This window comes from Eptatretus burgeri, chromosome 9 (genome assembly GCF_056783735.1).
Source record: "Eptatretus burgeri isolate ZD-2024b chromosome 9, Ebu_testis_v1, whole genome shotgun sequence".
Classification (NCBI taxonomy): domain Eukaryota; kingdom Metazoa; phylum Chordata; class Myxini; order Myxiniformes; family Myxinidae; genus Eptatretus; species Eptatretus burgeri.
Window position 1 is genome coordinate 11,109,501 of NC_140969.1, and position 16,007 is coordinate 11,125,507.

At 44.8% G+C, this 16,007-nt stretch overlaps 1 long non-coding RNA gene across 1 annotated transcript in view; it reads left to right on the forward strand.

The window, feature by feature from the left end:
- Positions 1-16,007, forward strand: part of LOC147019525 (uncharacterized) — a 75,504-nt gene that overhangs the window by 12,086 nt on the left and 47,411 nt on the right. Inside the window, exon 2 of the long non-coding RNA XR_015061449.1 lies at positions 7,311-7,413. This is a non-coding gene — a long non-coding RNA (uncharacterized LOC147019525). The remainder of the gene's footprint in view (positions 1-7,310; positions 7,414-16,007) is intronic.

Genomic DNA, 16,007 nt, shown 5'->3' on the forward strand with positions numbered 1-16,007 from the left:
CTCTCCACAAGAGGCTTGTAGAAACTGTTGTGGTTGCGAAATAAAAGGGAAACACCATTAGGGAAAATGGAAGAAAATGTATAATCGGTATCTAAACAACCAATACAACGAAAGAAAGAAAAGAAAAACAAGAAAATTCATAAGGGGAAGAAAAGGAATCTGAAATAGTAATCACAGACAACGAGGAGAATCAATTTATTGAGAAAGCAGGGACAAAAATACAGCATCCGAAGAGAACATTGGAAATCTGCGTCAAAACTTTTGCCACACCTCGAGCTGAAGAATGGCCGGTTAAATATCATTAAGGTGCCTTTGAAATAACATGGAACTCATAGCATGAGACTAAACCTAAGCAAGCGGATAGGAGTGCAGCACTTATGTTCACAGTGATATGGAAGTGGCATTACGAGGGTATCAAATGCAATTGTTTTGCTCCAGAGCGTTCAACTGTCGTTGGGTCAATGGCAACTGCAATACCAGGGAATTAGAATATAGACTGGATGATTGACCAAATGGTAAAGTTATTGTCAGGGCAGACATGGTCAGTGAAGTTCTCTGTCGAGCTGAGTATTCCACCACTCATACTAGAGGTCACCCAGGTAGGCACAAGTAATGTAGACAATGTGCACATATGCAGACTGACCAGCAAACAATGACCTTTTGCATTATGTAATCAGATTCAATGGAAGTGATACAATTACATACTTCAACCGGTGCTAAAATTGACACTTCGATGTGGAGATTTTGTTAGGTACGAATGAAAGTTGAACATATTAATCGGTTACTGATTTATATGCTTTTATAAATGGGCTTTCTATCCACGATTGGGCTTAATTCAGTGGTCCCCAACCTTTTGATCCCACGGGCCGCATTCACTACTCCCAAGGATGTTGGGAGCCAGAAAAAAAATTGATGCATTTTATTGAGAAACTTGATACTGTCACACAACGTTTGTGTTGAGAAATCGATACAACGTTTGGGGTTTATTGGAGTATTGTTTTTTTAATTAATAAATTTTATATGTATTCGATCGATCGATTGTTCATGCACTGTAATTCTGAACAAATTTTCGTTCGGGGAGTAATTAATTTTAAACACTGCTGCAAGATGCCGGAAGGTAAAATCAAATTGAATTTATTCTTCCCGGCGGTAAGCGGCAGTGGCCGGCAGCGGCATTGTGTAAACCCCTTTAAAATTGCAACATGGAAATGTGTTTTGATTGGAAAGTCCTCGCGGGCCGCAGTATAGGGCCGCATGCGGCCCACGGGCCGCAGGTTAGGGACCAGTGGATTAATTGAAAAGTGAAGAGCAAACATGTGCTTTAATTTGACTTCCTGTTGTTTACAATGGTGGGGAGAAGCTTCAATGAATGGAAGCATGACATGAAAAGTGGTGTTAAAGGGTACGAAAAGCAAGAAAGGTTGTAGAGATGAATTAAGAAGCATATTTCATTGTTAGATGGCTGGAGGGAAGGTATAAACAAACGACAATGAGTATTCATTGGGATGACCAGACGAAGTGTAAACGACTGATTAATTGTTACAGATTAAGAGAGAAAAAAGTATAAACAATATGGTGCTTTCAAAATGACAAAATTATGTTATCCGCCTGGATAGCTCGGCACGCATATGCAGAAACCTCCAGAAAGGAAATCAATCAGTGAGGCCTGGACATATTTCATAGTTGCTAGGTAGGGATTTTTTTTCTTTTTTGTATACATTGTCGAGGCTCGTATGAGAGCTAACACACAACGCACAACAAGAGGGGAAGGAGACGAGAGGGAAGGACAAAACAGTGGGGAACAGAGACATGAGGAGTTCTGTGGAAGGGAGAGGGATGGGGGCACGGAACACGCGGTATACGAGATGGACACGACAGGGAATTTCAGGACCTTACACGACAGGGAACTTTTGGGAAAGAATGCAGGGAATTTTGAAGGAGGTGGGTTTGGGGTGGATTAACGGGGGTAGAAAAGATTGTGGTTTCTGATGGGGGAAGATAAGAGATGGTGGTGAACAGCTGTTTTGAAGACCTAGAGGGAAGAATGGAATTGAAGAGAGTGTGGGAGTTTGATCCAAAGGCCGGAAAAAAGAGAAATGAAAGAGTGAAGGTGAGCAGTGATTCGTGATTTTGGTAGTTTTACCAGAAAGGAGTTGCTGGCGGACCTTTTAATGCCCTGCGAAAATATGGGGGGGGGGTAGGGGGGTACATATCGCAGACAGAGCAGGGGGGTGAGACCGAAGTGGAGACGGTAGAGGACAGAAAGACCACCGACCTGCCTGCGGTGAGAGAGTGAGAGGCCCAAAGACTCAGCCTCACCGCGGGTGTTACCAATGATCTGAAATGCCTTGGTTCCACAGCGTGAAGCCAAGAAAGGTGAGAGGCAGGAGTACCAACCCAGAGGGGAGTACAGTACTCCATGAGGCTGCGGACAAAAGCTTTTTAAGTGGTCAGGAGTTCAGGTGGGTCGAGGAAGGACTTTGCACGACAGAGGATTCCCAGTCGGCGACTGGCTTTGGAGGCAAGGTTGGAAATGTGGCTTTCCCAGGAAAGATAATGACAGATAGTGTGATCCGGAAGCTTGAATGAAAGGACTTCTTCAAGAAGATTGTTGAGAAAGTAGATTGGGGGGGGGGGGGTGGGAGCAGGAGGAGGAGATTGGGACCATACTCTGTGCAGAGCATTGATGCTGCTTAAGCAGTCTCCTTGGCTATTGGGCACAATCCTGGACGGGTCGCTATTCCGACACAGGATACCAGCATGTTGGCACTCATTTTGCCGACCTGGGAAGGATGACAGGTCGAGTTAACCCCACCTGGTATTAATTCAACAGCTGAGGGGGATTTGAACTCAGGACCCTCGGATCCAAAGCCCGCCACCCGAACCATTAAGCCAAGACCAGGCATACAGACAGAGAGAGGTGCAAACTTCACCTTCAGTGGTGGAGGTAATTAGCCAGAGTGACCTTGTCTGAAACCAAATTGATGATCGGAAATCAAGCCATTGGAGAAGAGGAAGGATTTAATGTCTGAAGAGATGATGGATTCCATAATCTTGCTGATGATTGGGAGAAGGCTGATTGGTCTGTAGTTGCAGGGATCTGTTTTTGCACCTTTTTTATGCAGAGCGGTAATGTTTGCTGATTTTCAAGCAGATGGCAGATGACCTTGAGCAAATGAGAGGGTGAATAGAACAGAGAGCGGGTGAGCAAGAGCAGAGGAGCAGGTTTTTTAGGACACGTGGGCTGATGTCATCTGGACCAGTTGCAGAATCTGAGTTGAGATTTGACAGCAAGCTCTCCACCTTGTCAGGAGAAAAGGACACAGAGTCCAGGAACAGCTGGGTAAGGTGGATGCAGAAAGCGATGGGTTTGGGACACAAGATTTCGAAGCAAAGCACCGAGATGACGAGAGAACAAAATCTATCTCTTGTCTTAATGTTGAAATTAATTTTGAAAGGACTATTCGAATCACAGATTTCATGCTCGCATCAGCACGTTAAAAACGCCCGGCGAGCAGAACCGCATCACTGAAAGCACAGACGCACAGCACATGTTCAAAAGACCTCATTTAGCATTATTAAGACGTCATTTCAAAAGTGCCATATTAAAAAGTGGGGCTGTGGTTTGAGCAGCACACAGGTGGTGCAACGACACCGTGATTCTTCATTTGTATGCAGCACAAGGCTGCAGGGTACCGTCATTGGCTGTGCTGCTGATGCAGTGTCCTCTGTTGGTTAGGGCAGGAATTTGTAATTTGGCCAGGGTCTTGGCGCTAACTCGCATACTCTTCGCGTGTCATCTTTAATGTCCACCACCGAATTCTGGCAGATCTGATGCCCAGTTTAATGTCGTCCATCCGAGGGATGGCACACACATTGATGAATCACCCTCCCTGTGAAGCACCGGGATGACAGGTTATATATACTTCGATCAGGATTCTAACCTTGGCTGGATAGCTCAGAGACGAGTGTGTTTTCCTTGAAGCCATCCTGTTGAAGCCAACGGCCCTACACTGACCATCCTTATAAAATCAGAAACATTAAAATCATAGTTCAATCTACTGTGGACAAACTATTTTTGTTACAAGCCATACAACTTTAATGCGTAAAGATTTTCAAGTGTTTGATATAATTACATTCTCATGGTGAATATAAAGATGTGTGAATAGTTTTGTTTATTGAAATTTGAGTCGAAACACTACGTTGTTTACTGGAGTTTACTGGAGTTTACTAAAGTTAATTGACTGAGCCTGGTGTTGGCGCAGTGGTTAGGGCAGCGGCTTGGGATCCAAAAGGTCCTGAGTTCAAGCCCCGTTGGGCCACTGAATTAATACACCAGGGGGTTGACTCAGTCTGTCATCCTTCTGAGGTCGGCGAAATGAGTACCAGTGTACTGGGCCGGTGTATACCCCGGTTTAAATAGGTGTACCATATCCCTGTGTCGTAAGAGGCGACCAGGGTTGCGTCAGGAAGGGCATCCGGCGTAAAACATGTGCCAAATCACTATGCGGATCATACGGATGATCCGCTGTGGCAACCCCTAACGGGAGCAGCCGAAAGAAGAAGAAGAAGAATAACTAAAGTTAATTAACTACTTACTGCATTAACTTTAGTGAACTCTAGGAAATTCACAATCACCATAACTAGTAGTAAGGCACATTGAATGTTTTCAATCTGCTGCCAGGATAGCTTCGAGGTATGTACACTCACCTCTGAGCAGTTCAATTCGACGTTCGAACCTCAGTCTATTGATAAACTATCATTTTGGTGTTTCAGCAAACGAGGAAATTGTGCTCTGACGAGGGTTAACGGTCCAACCACAGCTGCTCTCCGCTTCGCATGGCGATTAGAAAATCTCGATCAGCATCCTGGAGATTTCATCCACATCGATGAACCAACTTCTCGAATTACAGCATTAACTGTTCTCAAATGACTGAACACACAAAAGTCCTTGCAAAATGTGAATACAATTAAGAATAATAACGATTGTTAAATTATCCCCAAAAAATCCAGCAATGTTTGACTGAAAGACTTCCTCGGGATGTGGCAATTTTTTGCATGTAAAGTCGAGGCTCTTGGAAGAGATAGAACACAGAATGGAGCCGCACAAGATAACTGGGACGGCAATCGGTGGAGGGCATCCTTCCGCCAGGTTGAACAGTGTACGTTTTGTATCCCACTGATAGGTCGGATCTGTATCCGGATCTGAACCCAAATCGAACCGCCTTGTTATCGTCACCCACCCAACCTGTCCACCAAATTTAGTCCGAATCCGTCCATAACTTGTTGAGATGCTCCCACTCAGAGATGGACACACACAGACATGCAGACAGGGATGAAAACATAACTTCCGTCCACCTTCGGAAGAAGAAAAAGAAGAACAGTTTTGGTGTTGTTTTGTATGCGGCGTGTGGCTGCTGGCTACATCATTTCTGGAAGCACAGCGGTGTCCCTGTTACCAGTGGCCTGGTGCCCATTTTGCCGACCTTGGAAGGATGACAGGCTGAGTCAACCCACCTGGTGTTATTTCAACGGCTCAACAACAGCTCCAGTGAGATGTGTTTAATTTTATGTACATGTAGACGCAATAAACGAGTCGCAATACCGTCGGTGATGGAATGGTGCAGAGTACTTATTGCAGATAGAACTGAACAGCTCGAGAGAGGCGATCATATAATGGCACAGGGACTCGAAATCAAGACTATAACATCTCCAGCCAGCCACCTTAACCTTAAAGACAACACCAAGCTTGGACAAACAGTGTAAAATGGGGGAAACCCACGTTACACACCAAAGCAGGAGAGAGGGACAAAACAGCCAGGGGTGTGTTCCGTTAACAATGGCTTGCTATCGCTTGCCAAGTCAGCAATGAACACACACCCCCGACGCCCTGTCAGGGATACTCATCATCTATCATACTCATCACTACATTTCATGGACTGGTGTTTGTGTGTTTGTTTGTCGGGCTACGTCTCCTCCAGTTCTGTCCCAATTACATCCAGACTTGCAACAGAGGATCAGCAGAACCCCAATTAATGTTTGTAATGGACTCGAAGAACAGGGACGAAGACTGACGTGGGAACAACAGGTTTTATTCCGACACAGGTACAACACGTCACAGCACAGCATTGGAATAAGGGCTGGTCACGTGACTCTCCTTAACCACGTCACAGTGCACATTCGAGGAAGAACACAGTGAACATCTTTATTCTGTGAATCAGTTGTTTTTTTCATTTTCAATCGTTTTCTTGTCAGATGTCTTTAATCTTACAAGTTTTATCAAGATATTTTATCACATCTTGTTTATTGAGCTGACAGTATTTAATTATTGGCACACACATTTTTCGAGTCAACTTTGTTTCACTTTGATCGCAAGTTTATTGAATCAATTGTTTTTTAGTTTCGCGTTAGCCGTTCACATTTTACCTTTTGATTTGTTGTTTTACTTCTGAAGCCAATCGTTTGTATTAAATGATTTTCAATTTAACCAGTTCAAAACTACAGCATTTTACTGATTCTACCGTTCATTACCCAACGCACGCAAAGCAAAAAGCAGAGTTCACCGATCGGTTCTTGTCCATCCATCTGTCTGTCTGTCCACAAACGTCACTTTATGATTGAGGAACAAATTATTTAAATGGAATATTATATTTTGAACATGTATCGGAAAACGAATCTGCCATTTCACCATACTTTGGCTCTGAATTTGTCCCGATTGTGCATGCGCAGAGAGGAGTGAGATAGTTTTTTTTTTTTACTGTGCCTGTCAGTCAATCAAAATTGAGAATCATTCCAAACATGAAACTTACTGTTTTTAGGGACTTCATAAAGGACACAAACGACAGGCATGAAGAATTAATGTAATGTGTTCGACAGAGTGGTGTGAAAGACACTGCGTCAATGGCGGTAAATTCTGGATTAATTTATTCATATGACTTTTCCAATCTTTATTTTATTAAAATTGAATTATATACTTCAACTCTATAGAACACAAATTGCCTACTTTGCTCTTTCAAAACCCTTCCATATAGCTGTGTTTGGACATGTTAAATAGGGCTGTGTCTAAGACTGCTTCTTTTATTAAAAAAAAAAATTGAAAATTTGAATTGAAGTATAATTTAGAACACTTCTTGGGGTAACTTGTTCTGTTAGCTCTCTAGTTCATTTGCGCTTTCACTTGTTGATGTATTCATTCATCTGTGAGTAGCCTACTCGATTGCATGAGACAGTGTGCTGATGCAATTGAGACTGTTGAATCGAAGACTTGCTTTGGACTCACTCAGAATTTCATATTTTGCTTCTCTTTGCAGAGCAGTGACCTGCACTTGACCATGTGTCAGGAGTTATTTGGCAGAACAGCATCCATGTGGCAGAAGAAGTCACCGACAAAGTATCAAGAAGGAAATGTGTTCAGTGAGTATCTATATGAATAAATGCCAGTGTGTGTGTGTGTGTGTGTGTGTGTGTATGTGTCTCCTCCATAACTCCAAAAGCATGAAACCTCGCAGCCTGAAACTTTGCTTTGATACCAAGGGTTCTCCAAGGAAGTGCAAGAGGGAAAATTGGGTGTTTGGGAAAATTAAAACACCCATTTTGACGATAATTGATGGCCTTATTTATCCTTTATCAGGCGCATCTTCGGCCACCTTGCTTTCTGGGGTCTTAAGGCATATCCTGGGTTACCTCACCTGGGTCTGAAGCTGCCATGTTTTTTGGCTTGCTCAACCTAGCCTTGACTTGGAACAGGCAGCAATGATTTCTTAACGATAATGTTTTTGTTTTTTTTCACTTTACTTATTCATATTTTTGAATGCCTGTTCATCATAGCTACGGATTTCTGGGTGCATTGCAATGCTTATGAACGCCCGGAGACACCAGCATTCGTGACTTTATTTCATTTCCGCACATGTGATAACCTTGAGAATCTCTTAAACTAAGCAGAATTATGAAATTTAATCTCCAGAATTGAACTTAGAAGCAGTTCTGACTCCAAAAAAAAGTGTTCATTTCTCCATTTCGGACATATTTCACATTTTGGGGGTCTCCGGAAGGTGTATGTTTAATATGACGGTTCGGTGATTGCAAATCGCATGCCAAGCGTGGTGTTTCTTATCAACCATTTCAATTGAGTGCTTAAGCCACTTGACGAGCGCTCTACAATATTCACACCATCACTGAATACTGTATGTTGATCAACTTGAACAAAGTTCAAGGGCCATTCGTGTGCGTTGGCCACGTGTTGTACTGCGGTGCAACAGGCAGTGGCTGGCTCGCTGAAAATGTGAAATTTTATTTTCCACGATGTTTCCCCTTTTTGTTCATTCTTCCATTACACGACCCATCATAAATAAATACAAATCGGCATCGATAAACACAAATAAAAATTAATCGTTTTGTTTTGAAAAGTTTCTTCAACCATTTCGTGGATTGCTTGGTGGAGCCACTTGGTGCATGTTCTTCAAGCTTCACTGGTAGTACCATGGTTCTATACTGGAGGTAGGATGGCAAAATAAATTATATGATCGCAATGAGTAATATATGTTTTCAATTATGAAGTAATGAATTGCCATATCATGGCGGGAAAGCCGAGAGGCATGCATGTCCGCTCTGTGTAGCCTGGATTTGAATCCTAACCCAGCTTTAAACTGTCATCCTGGTGTTTCACAGGCAGGATGACTCATCATTGTGTGTGCCATTTCTGAGATGGATGATAAACTGGGCTTTACATCTGCAGGAATCCCTCACCCCTCTTCCTCCCTCACTCCTCTTCCTCCCTCACCCCTCTTCCTCCCTCACCCTTCTTCCTCCCTCACCCCTCTTCCTCCCTCACCCTTCTCCTTCCCTCACCCCTATCCCTCATAATCGCTCCCCTTTCTCACCCCTCTGCCTCTCACCCCGATCCAACCCCTCTCCCTCTTTCCAAACCCTCTCTCTCTCTCTCTCTCTCTCTCTCTCTCTCTCTCTCTCTCTCTCTCTCTCTCTCTCTCTCTCTCTCTCTCTCTCTCCAACTGCCTCCTCTCTCCCCCCCCTTTCCTCTTCCCTCCCCCTCTCTCCACCCCTTTATCTCTCTCCCATCCCCCCCCCTGCTCCCCCACCCTCCAACCTCTGTTGAGGGGACTGTAGTATGTACTTATCGGGTTCGGAGTGAGCTGACTGGTGGGGAGCAATGGTCGCTGTATGTATGAGCATGCATGCAAGCAGGAAGATGTTTGCCAGCAAGATGCTTGGGGTTTAAATGCTCTCGCCCCAGGTCTCAAAGTGTGTGTGTGTGTGTGTGTGTGTGTGTGTGTGTGTGTGTGTGTCTGTGTGTGTGTGTGTGTGTGTGTGTGTGTGTGTGTGTGTGTGTACATGCAAGTTGCTGTTGTTGCCTGCTATCTCCACACATGGGTGGGTTTCGTCAGGAGGTGAAACAGAGACATATTAGGTCTCAAAGTATCCACCTTCATTTTAGTAAGGGGGTCACTATTTGTGGACCAAGCTGTGAAGTTGTTGTTTTTTGTTGCGAGGGCTCTCTTCAGCATCATCACTGAGCACCGGACAGCTTCCAACTGTAGTTAGTTTGTAGTAATATTCCCAGGGATGGTTTTTAATACCTCTGTGAGGTTCTTCATCATCATTCCCGTCGCTCCAACTATCACTGGAACAACTTTGGCATTCTTCAACTTCCTGGGTCTTTTCACGTTATTCTTGAGATCTTGGTATTTGGTCATTTTCTTGATTTCTGCATTATTTAGTCCAAAATCACTTCAATTAACATGTCGATTAGCAATCCTTTCTTCTCTTTTTTGTACCGAAGTATGATAACTGGTTGCAATGCTTTGTTTTTGATGTTCACGCTCGATGGGATCATGAGGTCGTATGTGAGCGGTAGGTACTTCCATGTTTTCAGTGTTTGCTTTTGTTCAGGTTCCCAGAGATTCTCTGGAACTGGTATATCACAGTTTTTGCTGATGGGCCAGTGAATTACCTTACAAACTTTGTTGTGTTGTGTATACAGCTGTTCTGACATGACCTTTTTGTTGTTTTTTGCATGTGTGCAGTCATTAAGCATAACATCATTCTCTTTATGCCTGGTGTTGGCTTAATGATGAGGATGGTGGGCTTGGGATCCTAGGATCCTGAGTTCAAATCCCACTTTGCTGTTGAATTAATACCAGGTGGGGTTGACTCTGCCTGTCATCCTTCCGAGGTCGCCAAAATGACTGCCAGCTTACTGGTGTCCTGTGTCGGAGTAGCGACCCATTCAGGATTGTGCCCAATAGCCCAGGAGATTGCTTAGGCAGCACCAACGCTCCGTACAGAGTATGGTCCCAATGGATGGATGGATGGGTGTGTATCATGCTCTTTGCTAATGCCACCTCCACCCCTCAATTTCTCTTTTTTTCTTTTTTTTTCCTCCTCCCTCCCCCCTCCCTCACTCCCTCACTCTCTTTCTCTCTCTTGCTGTCTCTGTCTCTCTGTCTGTCTGTCTTTCTCTTACCCCCTCCTCACACTTCTTCCTCCTGCAGTGTGTAGCACCGTTTGGTGAGATGTTACTCTTCCCACCTCCCCCCCCCTTCCTCGCTCTTCTCGCCTTCCTTGCTTTCCCTCCTTCCTCCATCCTCTCTTCTCCTCTCCCTTCCCTTCCCTCTATCCTCTCCCCTCCCTTCCCTCCATCCTCTTCCCTCCCTTCCCTCTGTCCTCTCCCCTCCCTCCCTTCCCTCTGTCCTCTCCCCTCCCCTCCCTCTGTTCTCTCCCTCCCCTCCCTTCCCTCCGTCCTCTCCCCTCCCCTCCCTTCCCTCCGTCCTCTCCCCTCCCCTCCCTTCCGTCCTCTCCTCTCCCCTCCCCTCCCTTCCCTCCGTCCTCTCCCCTCCCCTCCTTTCTCGCCGTCCTCTCCCTCCCCTCCCTTCTCACCGTCCTCTCCCCTCCGCTCCCTTCTCACCGTCCTCTCCCCTCCCCTCCCTTCCCTGTTTCCTCTCTGCCTCCTCTCCCTCCTCTCTTTCCCTCCTCGCTCTTTCTCTCCCCTCCTCTCTCTCCCCTTTTCTCTCTCCCCTCCTCTCTCTCTCCCCTCCTCTCTCTCCCCTCCTCTCTCTCCTCTCCTCTCTCCCCTCCTCTCTCTCCTCTCCTCTCTCTCCCCTCCTCTCTCACCCCTCCTCTCCCTCCACACCTCTCTCTCCACTCCTCTCTCTCTCCCCTCCTCTCTCTCTCCCCTTCTTTCTCTCCCCTCCTCTCTCTCCCCTTCTTTCTCTCCCCTCTTCTTTCTCTCCCCCCTCCCTCTCTCCTCTTTTCCTTGCTCACCCTTCCCTCCCTCCTCGTTCTCTCTCTCTCCCCTCCTCTCTCTCCCCCCCTCTCTCTCCCCTCCTTTCTCTCTCCCCTCCTCTCTCTCTCCCCTCCTTTCTCTCTCCCCTCCTCTCTCTCTCCCCTTCTTTCTCTCCCCTCTTCTTTCTCTCCCCTCCTCCCTCTCTCCTCTTTTCCTCGCTCACCCTTCCCTCCCTTCCCTCCCTCCTTTCTCCCTCCCCTCCCCCCATCTTCATATCCCCTTTCAGCAAAGCAACAGGTTGTATTTGCTCGTTGTAAATGAAGTCTGATTGAGAGAGCGCTTTCTCAGCCGATGTTGTCTGCATACAGGCAATTTGAACTCTCATAGACCAAAGAGTCTGAGTCAGGGGCAGCTTTATAGGGGAACCCAAACGCTCAAACCACCTTGACACTAATCGATCCCTTGATACTCTACAAAATAGATATGATGTGTCTTTTTCTGATTTCTGAATTATAAAGTAGGTAAATTTGTGATTAAAAGTCGACATCTTCTTATTCTTCAGATTAGCCATGACGTCTCAGTCGGAAGTAGACCACTGGATCCGTATTGTGTTCGGGTTACATCGTGGTATGATTTGAGTCGAACGGTGAATAATTTTCGATTTTCCACAGAAATGCCGAGTCAATGCATCCTTGGTGGTTGGAAATAGGAATACAAACCGAGATGGCTTCATGCTACAGCAATGGCCAAAAGACCCCAAGTTTACCAGAAATTGGACAAGGTTTGTCCGAAATACCCAAGTGTGGATCGGGCCTCCAAAATGTTCACTTTTGTGCTCGGAACGTGTTACAGAGCACGTTATGAAACAACAGAGATAGCTAGATCTTGTGGTTATCCGCCATGATTGAGAGAGAGGATGCCATCCCCATGATTAAGCGTAAGAAACAGCCATCGCTCGAAACTGTAACACCATCTCCACCCAGCTACCAGGACATGTACACGGTCGATTTGAGCAGTGAATCAAACTCCTGTTGCCATTGTCCAGCAGCTACCACAAGAGAACCTAAAAATAATTATCATCAACACAAATTTCTACAAATCAAATGAACCACCGTCTATTTATAGTGGAGAAAAAGTATGTATGTATCTTGATCTACTCCTCCAATAGGATTTAACTGAAGATGCTAAAACTTTCAAGGTCCCCCCCCCCCGCCCTTCCACCATACCTCCACAATACCCACCACCATCCATCACCCCCCTCAACTGTCCCCCCACAATCATCACTCACACAATATCCACCACCATCGCATACCTCCTCCACCATCTCTCCACAACCATCGGCCCTGCCATCCCACAGCCCCCTTCCACCGTCCCCACACAATACCTGCCACCATCCCAACCCTTCCTCCACCTTCCCCACACAATCCCCCATCACCCCCCACAATAGCACCACCACAATCCTCCACCCTCCTCCCCCCTCCACAATCTCCCATCCGCTGGGGAAGGACATCAACACCACATGGACATGACGGTAGGATATAGTACGGACACAAATGGTGTCCGGGGAAAGTATGAAATGGGATGATCCCGTAACATACAAGACACCTTGTCAACATGCGATGGTGGGACAAAGCATTCGTCGCAGTGTGCGAGTCTACCTGGGCGATGTCCGTGCTGTCGGGTGATGATGGGTATTTCTGCTCGAGTAATATATATATATATATATATATATATATATATATATATATATATATATATATATATACCGATTTATCAATTAATACAAAATCCCTCCCTAATAAACCATCAATTTAACGGAAAATCAAACCCTACCGAGCAGAAGTGATCATGTGACCAGCGTTTTCATCTTCATGAAGAATTCTGTCTTCTTCCTCTGAATCGCTCACAAAAGGCTCGAAACGATACGACTCCACAATTTCCCCGAAAGCGTTTCCATCACTAATTTTGTCTGTAATAGGTTCTTCGAAATCCCACTGATCAGTTTCAACCTTGGGAGTTGTTAACGATGGTGGAATCGGAATCGGAATCGGAATCGGAATCGGAATCTGAGCTCGACATGCACTGTTTCACTATACAAAGCTGCCGTTCAGATCAATGTGGCTTCAAGGTGTGATGTCACTCGCAAAATCTTACATCGACACTTGAGGGCTTTTTTCGACACTGTGATTTGCAAAATAATTTCTCCCCTCCCCCCCCCTTCATTTTAGACCATGATTAATAATTCTCAATGGTTTTCAGAGAAAAAAATATATTGCGTTTGGGTTCCCCTTTAAAGAGCAACACCTAATTGACATCCATAGAAATGAGTAATAGAGTCAGGTAGAGCAGTTCTCAGAAGTAGCGTTAAAGGAGCATCACTGATGAACATTGCAAAGTAGCATTATTGATCCAGTAGTTAAAAGCAGAGCTTCAAGCAAAGGGCGCAGAGACGGCGAAAACTTCTGTTTGCGTCAGTGGAAAACATGAAAATGATCTTTTTTGAACAACAAACTAGTTTCATGTCGATAGTAGTGCTCCCCAAAAAGAAATTGATAGAATATGTAACTTTTTTAAAACACAAAATTGCTCATTGTAGCGCAGAGAAATGTAATAAAAAAGAACAAGAAAAATATAATGAAACATCATGGTAGTTGTTAATGGAATGTGCATTTGCCTTCTGGAAACACTGCCACCAAAAAAAGCAGCAACCTCAACAACAAGTGGAATATGTGTGAGTCGAAATCGAAACATAGTGGAAAAGAACAAAAACCAAAAATAAGATAGGGTGAACAAATGGGAGAGGAAGAGAAATACGCAGTGGTAAACGGCTTACGTGGCAGAAAAGATCTGCAATTCTGAAATGGAGAAAATAATTTGGCGATGGGATGTCAAAAGGGTAAAAAAGAAAATGTGATGATGGAGAGAAGCTGTGGTTAACGTATTGGTTCTTGGTCCTCTAAACCTCCCGATCAAGAAGCACAGTTCCAGACACACAAACACTTGGACTAGGTTGGGAAGGTCATCATTAGTGATAAGCGACATCAACGTTGAGTCTCTTGACGAGGTTGATTTCAAGTTATTCGGTGTCGAGCACCCTTTTTGTATTTCTGGACAAGGTAGCTTCCCATTAAGTAGTTAGAATGTCCTGCAGCGTTTGTTTCTCACCATGCTCTGAGACTTATGTGATCCCCGTATTGCACTCTTAGACACAGTGGAGACAAAAGTTTTTTGGGTTTTTTTTTGCAACATATTAATGATTCAATAAGAGATTAAGGCAGAGGACTTTTATCCAACCACCCAAACCCCATCCTGAACCCCCCCAAACCCCCTACCATTATTCTAGTAAGATTCGTGGCCGTTTGCTCCTATATTATCACCTTTAATGCTGTCCTACACCCCTTGCCTTGTCAGCCATCTGCTACTGTTCAACTCCAGAGCAGGTCACACTTACATATCAAACTAAACCACTTCTTATTGACCCCTCAGTCAAAGTTTTCTACCTAGCTGCATTCATCAGATGATGAAGAATTTTTAATTTTGCCTCCCTGTTCTCAGTGAACCATATTTATCTCCTCACACCTCTCAGTCCAAGAAAGGTTATCGCTGATGGTGAAGCCTAGTCGTTCAAGAGACTGAACCCCTTCCAGTGGATGACCCAGAACATAGGTTCGTTCATTGTACAATCATTCCAGAACAATAGGGTGAGACTGAGAGATTTTCCAGGATTGGAAGACGTGCTCCATTTATCATATCAGGGTCGAATAATTTCCAGATCAGCAGAGAGAAGCAGTTGCGATATGTCTCGCAGAGGAATGTGAGGGTACTTTGTGACACTATGGAGACGTCTGCACAAAGAAAGAGAGGGTTTTCTCGAGCATCAGGGAGGTCATTAATATCGATGATGGGCAAGACTGGGCTCAAAACACTGCCCTGGGGAAATCTAGCCTTCACAGGGAGAGGGGAGGGAGAGGGTTTCTTGATGGCAACGTATTGACTGTGCGGGTGGAGGAAGTCAGAAACCCAGGAATGAAAGTGGCTTTCCATGCCACATGCAGATAGCTTGGTAAGCAAAGCAGGATGCCAGACTGCATCGAATGCCAAAGGTACAGTTTGTCCAGGGAGAGCGTCCCTACTTTTGTTTGAGATTGAAGGCCTCCATGCATGAGAGTGAGAGAGAGAGAGAGAGAGAGAGAGAGAGAGAGAGAGAGAGAGAGAGAGAGAGAGAGAGAGAGAGAGAGAGAGATATATATATATATATATATATATATATATATATATATATATATATATATATATATATATATATATATAGATAGATTCAGAGTTGAGTGACTGGGATTGGAATCCAAACTGGTGCTCAAAGAAAACAGGAAAGGCACCGGAAGGAATGATGGATTCCATGACTTTGTTTGTAATTGGAAGCAAACCAATTTGCTCACTTGCCTATAGTTGGTACGGTCTGTTTTTGCACCCTTATTGTGAATGTAAGTGAAGTTTGCTGACTTCCATGCAGAGAGGGGGTGCCTAAAAGAGTACAGAATGAATAGGGCAGATAGAGGGGGAGCAATAATTTCAGAGCAGAACTTGAGAACATTCCATAAGCCAGAGAGTCCTCTAATACAGATGTTCAGGATATTAGACAGACGAGGTTCAACAGAGGGGTATCTTGCCCCACCTTACTCAAACCTGGAAAAAAAATTCCTCTCCACTGATGAACCGATGTGCAGTCGTTGGTCCTTTGTGTGTTCTCCGGAGTCATATAGCCGAT